Raw genomic sequence first — 7,646 nt, forward strand, 5'->3', positions numbered from 1 at the left:
ATGAAGCTAACTCCTAGTGCTAGCCCATGAGGCTAACTCCTAATGCTAGCCCATGAAGCTAACTCCTATTGCTAGTCCATGAAGCTAACTCCTAATGCTAGCCCATGAAGCTAACTCCTAATGCTAGCCCATGAAGCTAACTCCTATTGCTAGTCCATGAAGCTAACTCCTAATGCTAGCCCATGAAGCTAACTCCTAGTGCTAGCCCATGAGGCTAACTCCTAATGCTAGCCCATGAAGCTAACTCCTATTGCTAGTCCATGAAGCTAACTCCTAATGCTAGCCCATGAAGCTAACTCCTAATGCTAGCCCATGAAGCTAACTCCTATTGCTAGTCCATGAAGCTAACTCCTAATGCTAGCCCATGAAGCTAACTCCTAGTGCTAGCCCATGAAGCTAACTCCTAGTGCTAGCCCATGAAGCTAACTCCTAGTGCTAGCCCATGAAGCTAACTCCTATTGCTAGCCCATGAAGCTAACTCCTATTGCTAGCCCATGAAGCTAACTCCTATTGCTAGCCCATGAAGTGAACTCGACCCTACAACTGTACCATGGCACTTGGTGTTTATAAAGTGTTGCACGTCAGTCCTCTCTAGTGTAGCCTGATAACAACAGGCCTGCTACGTGACGCCGCGCCGGCAGCCATTTTGTGGAAGTACAGCATCATAAAGTCATGTAATGGAGGTCATGACTCAGCAGGATGGGGATCTCCATGGTTACAGCTGTTATTCTCCATTGTGATTGGTCGGAGGGGACCGTTTGTTAGATTGTTGCGAGACTTAACCTGAGACGCAGAGAGAGAGCAGAATGACAACGCCCACAGAAGATAAGCGGGGCATTAGGTTGAGACACTTTACTGAGCTGATAAAAACACACTCAACATTGTACTGTCATACGAAGGCATGAGAATGATCAGAGTGGTTAGTTGGAGAACACAACATGAGAATGATCAGATTGGTTAGTTGGAGAACACAACATGAGAATGATCAGATTGGTTAGTTGGAGTACACAACATGAGAATGATCAGATTGGTTAGTTGGAGATCACAACATGAGAATGATCAGATCGGTTAGTCAGTGGCGGAGATCACAACATGAGAATGATCAGAGTGGTTTAGTCAGTGGCGGAGATCACAACATGAGAATGATCAGATTGGTTAGTTGGAGAACACAACATAAGAATGATCAGATTGGTTAGTTGGAGAACACAACATGAGAATGATCAGAGTGTTTAGTTGGAGAACACAACATGAGAATGATCAGATTGGTTAGTTGGAGTACACAACATGAGAATGATCAGAGTGGTTAGTTGGAGATCACAACATGAGAACGATCAGATTGGTTAGTTGGAGTACACAACATGAGAATGATCAGATCGGTTAGTCAGTGGCGGAGATCACAACATGAGAATGATCAGAGTGGTTAGTCAGTGGCGGAGATCACAACATGAGAATGATCAGAGTGGTTAGTCAGTGGCGGAGATCACAACATGAGAATGATCAGAGTGGTTAGTTGGAGAACACAACATGAGAATGATCAGAGGGGAGGCTCGGTAAATGAACTGAATACAACCTGAAGTGTGTGTGTGTGTGTGTGTGTGTGTCGGTGGGCCAGTTTCACATTTGAAGAGCTTTCTAGTGCCAGGCAGGTGGGAGGGTTGAAGAGATCGAGGGAACACTTGGTTCTCTCCTTCCCCTCCTCCCTTCTTCCCCTCCTCTCCCTCTCTGCCTTCTCATTACCCCCCCCCTCCTCTCCCCTTCTCATTACCCCCCCTCCTCTCCCTCTCTGCCTTCTCATTACCCCCCCTCCTCTCCCCTTCTCAATACCCCCTCTCCTCTCCCCTTCTCATTACCCCCCTCCTCTCCCTCTCTGCCTCTCATTTACCCCCCCTCCTCTCCCTCTCTGTCTTCTCATTAACCCCTCTCTCCACCTCTCCATGGTGTGATGTCCCAGTATTACCCCCCCTCCTCTCCCTCTCTGCCTTCTCATTATCCCCTCTCTCCACCTCTCCATGGTGTGATGTTCCCAGCATTACCCCCCCCCCTCTCCCCTTCCCTTTCCTCCCTCCTTCATTATCCCCTCTCTCCACCTCTCCGTGGTGTGATGTCCCAGCATTACTCCCCCCCTCTCCCCCTTCCCTTCCCTCCCTCCTTCATTATCCTGGTTCCTGTACCTGTCACCCTCATACCTCTTGTTCACTCAAGTTTAAAGGAGAGGAGAGAGGGGGAGATGGGAGATGAGCGGGTGAGAGGGGGGTAGAGAGGGGGAGTTGGGAGGTAGGAGGGGGAGGAGAGGGATAGAGGGGGAAATGGAGTGGAGGGGGGGGAGGAGAGGGGGAGGCGAGGTGGAGAGGGGTGGAAATGAATCTTTATTTAACGAGGCAAGTCTGTTAATAAGAACAAACTCTTCTTTACAATGACGGCCTAGGAACAGTGGGTTAACTGGTCTAGGAACAGTGGGTTAACTGGTCTAGGAACAGTGGGTTAACTGGTCTAGGAACAGTGGGTTAACTGGTCTAGGAACAGTGGGTTAACTGGTCTAGGAACAGTGGGTTAACTGCCTTGTTCAGGGGAACAGTGGGTTAACTGGTCTAGGAACAGTGGGTTAACTGATCTAGGAACAGTGGATTAACTGGTCTAGGAACAGTGGGTTAACTGGTCTAGGAACAGTGGGTTAACTGGTCTAGGAACAGTGGGTGGGTTAACTGGTCTAGGAACAGTGGGTTAACTGGTCTAGGAACAGTGGATTAACTGGTCTAGGAACAGTGGGTTAACTGGTCTAGGAACAGTGGGTTAACTGCCTGTTCAGGGGAACAGTGGGTTAACTGGTCTAGGAACAGTGGTTAACTGGTCTAGGAACAGTGGATTAACTGGTCTAGGAACAGTGGGTTAACTGGTCTAGGAACAGTGGGTTAACTGGTCTAGGAACAGTGGGTTAACTGGTCTAGGAACAGTGGGTTAACTGGTCTAGGAACAGTGGGTTAACTGGTCTAGGAACAGTGGGTTAACTGCCTTGTTCAGGGGAACAGTGGGTTAACTGGTCTAGAAACAGTGGGTAAACTGGTCTAGGAACAGTGGGTTAACTGGTCTAGGAACAGTGGGTAAACTGGTCTAGGAACAGTGGGTTAAATGGTCTAGGAACAGTGGGTTAACTGGTCTAGGAACAGTGGGTGGGTTAACTGGTCTAGGAACAGTGGGTTAACTGGTCTAGGAACAGTGGATTAACTGGTCTAGGAACAGTGGGTTAACTGGTCTAGGAACAGTGGGTTAACTGCCTGTTCAGGGGAACAGTGGGTTAACTGGTCTAGGAACAGTGGGTTAACTGTTCTAGGAACAGTGGATTAACTGGTCTAGGAACAGTGGGTTAACTGGTCTAGGAACAGTGGGTTAACTGGTCTAGGAACAGTGGGTAAACTGGTCTAGGAACAGTGGGTTAACTGGTCTAGGAACAGTGGGTTAACTGGTCTAGGAACAGTGGGTTAACTGCCTGTTCAGGGGAACAGTGGGTTAACTGCCTGTTCAGGGGAACAGTGGGTTAACTGGTCTAGGAACAGTGGGTTAACTGGTCTAGGAACAGTGGGTTAACTGGTCTAGGAACAGTGGGTTAACTGCCTTGTTCAGGGGAACAGTGGGTTAACTGCCTTGTTCAGGGGAACAGTGGGTTAACTGCCTTGTTCAGGGGGCAGAACGTCAGATTTGTACCTTGTCAGCTCAGGGATTTAATCCAGCAACCTTTCGGTTACTTTCCCAACTCTCTATCCACTAGACTAGTAATACAGTCAAACCCCAACATCTAGTATATAGGTCCTGGATGTCCCATTATATAGTTCCTGGATGTCCCTAGTACATAGATCCTGGATGTCCCTAGGATAAAGATCCTGGATGTCCCTAGGATATAGGTCCTGGATGTCCCTAGGATATAGGTCCTGGATGTCCCTAGGATATAGGTCCTTGATGTCCCTAGGATATAGATCCTGGATGTCCCATTATATAGGACCTGGATGTCCCATTATATAGGTCCTGGATGTCCCTAGTACATAGATCCTGGATGTCCCTAGGATATAGATCCTGGATGTCCCTAGGATATAGGTCCTGGATGTCCCTAGGATATAGGTCCTGGATGTCCCTAGGATATATATATATTTTTTACCTTTATTTAACCAGGCAAGTCAGTTAAGAACAAATTCTTATTTTCAATGACGGCCTAGGAACAGTGGGTTAACTGCCTGTTCAGGGGCAGAACGACAGATTTGTACCTTGTCAGCTAGGGGGTTTGAACTCTCAACCTTCCGGTTACTATTCCAACGCTCTAACCACAAGGCTACCCTGCCGCCCCTATATAGGTCCTGGATGTCCCTAGTACATATATCCTGGATGTCCCTAGGATATAGGTTCTGGATGTCCCTAGGATATAGGTTCTGGATGTCCCTAGGATATAGGTCCTGGATGTCCCTAGGATATAGGTCCTGGATGTCCCTAGGATATAGGTCCTGGATGTCCCTAGTACATAGGTCCTGGATGTCCCTAGGATATAGGTCCTGGATGTCCCTAGGATATAGGTCCTGGATGTCCCTAGGATATAGATCCTGGATGTCCCTAGGATATAGGTCCTGGATGTCCCTAGGATATAGGTCCTGGATGTCCCTAGGATATAGATCCTGGATGTCCCTAGGATATAGATCCTGGATGTCCCTAGGACATAGGTCCTGGATGTCAGGAAGCTTGGCCCCAGTGATGTACTGGGCAGTACTCACTACCCTCTGTTGCACCTTGCGGTCAGATGCCGAGCAGGTAGCATACTAGGCGGTGATGCAACCAGTCAGGATGCTCTCGATGGTGCAGCTGTAGAGCCTTCTGAGGATCTGAGGACCAATGCCAAATCTTTTCAGTCTCCTGGGGGAGAAAAGGTTTTGTCGGGCCCTCTTCATGACTGTTTTGGTGTGTTTGGACCATGATAGTTTGTTGGTGATGTGGACACCAAGGAACTTGAAACTCTCCACCCGCTCCACTACAACCTCATCGATGTGAATGTGGGCCTGTTCGGTCCTCCTTTAGTCCTGTAGAGGTTGTTGTCCTGGTACCACCAGGTCTCTGACCTCCTCCCTGTAGGCTGTCTCATCGTTGAGGGAGAGGTTGTTATCCTGGTACCACACGGCCAGGTCTCTGACCTCCTCCCTATAGGCCGTCTCATCGTTGAGGGAGAGGTTGTTGTCCTGGCACCACCAGGTCTCTGACCTCCTCCCTGTAGGGCCGTCTCATCGTTGAGGGAGAGGTTGTTATCCTGGTACCACCATCCTTTACGATGGCTGTTGGACAGTAGTTGTGGGTGAACAGGGAGTACAGGAAGAGGACTGAGAACCCCCTAGATAACTGACTGCTCATTCTCCTTTACGATGGCTGTTGGACAGTAGTTGTGGGTGAACAGGGAGGACAGGAAGAGGACTGAGAACCCCCTAGATAACTGACTGCTCATTCTCCTTTACGATGGCTGTTGGACAGTAGTTGTGGGTGAACAGGGAGTACAGGGAGAGGACTGAGAACCCCCTAGATAACTGACTGCTCATTCTCCTTTACGATGGCTGTTGGACAGTAGTTGTGGGTGAACAGGGAGTACAGGGAGAGGACTGAGAACCCCCTAGATAACTGACTGCTCATTCTCCTTTACGATGGCTGTTGGACAGTAGTTGTGGGTGAACAGGGAGTACAGGGAGAGGACTGAGAACCCCCTAGATAACTGACTGCTCATTCTCCTTTACGATGGCTGTTGGACAGTAGTTGTGGGTGAACAGGGAGTACAGGGAGAGGACTGAGAACCCCCTAGATAACTGACTGCTCATTCTCCTTTACGATGGCTGTTGGACAGTAGTTGTGGGTGAACAGGGAGTACAGGGAGAGGACTGAGAACCCCCTAGATAACTGACTGCTCATTCTCCTTTACGATGGCTGTTGGACAGTAGTTGTGGGTGAACAGGGAGTACAGGGAGAGGACTGAGAACCCCCTAGATAACTGACTGCTCATTCTCCTTTACGATGGCTGTTGGACAGTAGTTGTGGGTGAACAGGGAGTACAGGGAGAGGACTGAGAACCCCCTAGATAACTGACTGCTCATTCTCCTTTACGATGGCTGTTGGACAGTAGTTGTGGGTGAACAGGGAGTACAGGGAGAGGACTGAGAACCCCCTAGATAACTGACTGCTCATTCTCCTTTACGATGGCTGTTGGACAGTAGTTGTGGGTGAACAGGGAGTACAGGGAGAGGACTGAGAACCCCCTAGATAACTGACTGCTCATTCTCCTTTACGATGGCTGTTGGACAGTAGTTGTGGGTGAACAGGGAGTACAGGGAGAGGACTGAGAACCCCCTAGATAACTGACTGCTCATTCTCCTTTACGATGGCTGTTGGACAGTAGTTGTGGGTGAACAGGGAGTACAGGGAGAGGACTGAGAACCCCCTAGATAACTGACTGCTCATTCTCCTTTACGATGGCTGTTGGACAGTAGTTGTGGGTGAACAGGGAGTACAGGGAGAGGACTGAGAACCCCCTAGATAACTGACTGCTCATTCTCCTTTACGATGGCTGTTGGACAGTAGTTGTGGGTGAACAGGGAGTACAGGGAGAGGACTGAGAACCCCCTAGATAACTGACTGCTCATTCTCCTTTACGATGGCTGTTGGACAGTAGTTGTGGGTGAACAGGGAGTACAGGGAGAGGACTGAGAACCCCCTAGATAACTGACTGCTCATTCTCCTTTACGATGGCTGTTGGACAGTAGTTGTGGGTGAACAGGGAGTACAGGGAGAGGACTGAGAACCCCTAGATAACTGACTGCTCATTCTCCTTTACGATGGCTGTTGGACAGTAGTTGTGGGTGAACAGGGAGTACAGGGAGAGGACTGAGAACCCCCTAGATAACTGACTGCTCATTCTCCTTTATGATGGCTGTTGGACAGTATATTACAGCTAGATTGCTGGGTTGATTCCTGTTTATTGCTAGGTTTGTCTACTAGGCAGATTCCTTAGGTTACAAAGGGCTTAGGTGTGTGTGTGTGTGTGTGTGTGTGTGTGTAATGATTGAAGGAGGGATGTTTTTCTGTCCTCCATCAGTCGAGTCACTCATTCCCTCGTTCGTGTCTTCCTGTGGTATAAACGGTTAATGGCTGATCACTAGTCAGGTGACCTGGGCGGCCGGTCATCTGAACACCATAAATCTGCTGATGACTGACAGTTCATCTTTCATCTGGTTTCACATCAACAGGTTAGAAAGGGGGAAAGGCTCTCTCTCTCTCTCTCTCTCTCTCTCTCTCTCTCTCTCTCTCTCTCTCTCTCTCTCTCTCTCTCTCTCTCTCTCTCACTATCTCGCTCTTTCTCTCTCTCGCTCTCTCTCTCTCTTTTTCTCTCTCTCCCTATTTCTCGCTCCCCCCTCTCTCTCTCCCCCCTCTCTCTCTCTCTCCCCCCTCTCCCTCTCTGTTTCTCTCTCTCAGTCTTTCTCTCTTTTTCTCTCCCTCTCTCCCTCTCTCATTCTCTCTTTATCACCCTCTCTTCCTCTCTCTCTCTCTCTCTCTCTCTCTCTGACATTTACTCATTTCAGTAAGGACAGGACAGTACAGTGGTACATCATTTCAGTAAAGACAGGACAGTACAGTGG

This window comes from Oncorhynchus kisutch, unplaced genomic scaffold (assembly GCF_002021735.2).
Source record: "Oncorhynchus kisutch isolate 150728-3 unplaced genomic scaffold, Okis_V2 scaffold1024, whole genome shotgun sequence".
Classification (NCBI taxonomy): Eukaryota; Metazoa; Chordata; class Actinopteri; order Salmoniformes; family Salmonidae; genus Oncorhynchus; species Oncorhynchus kisutch.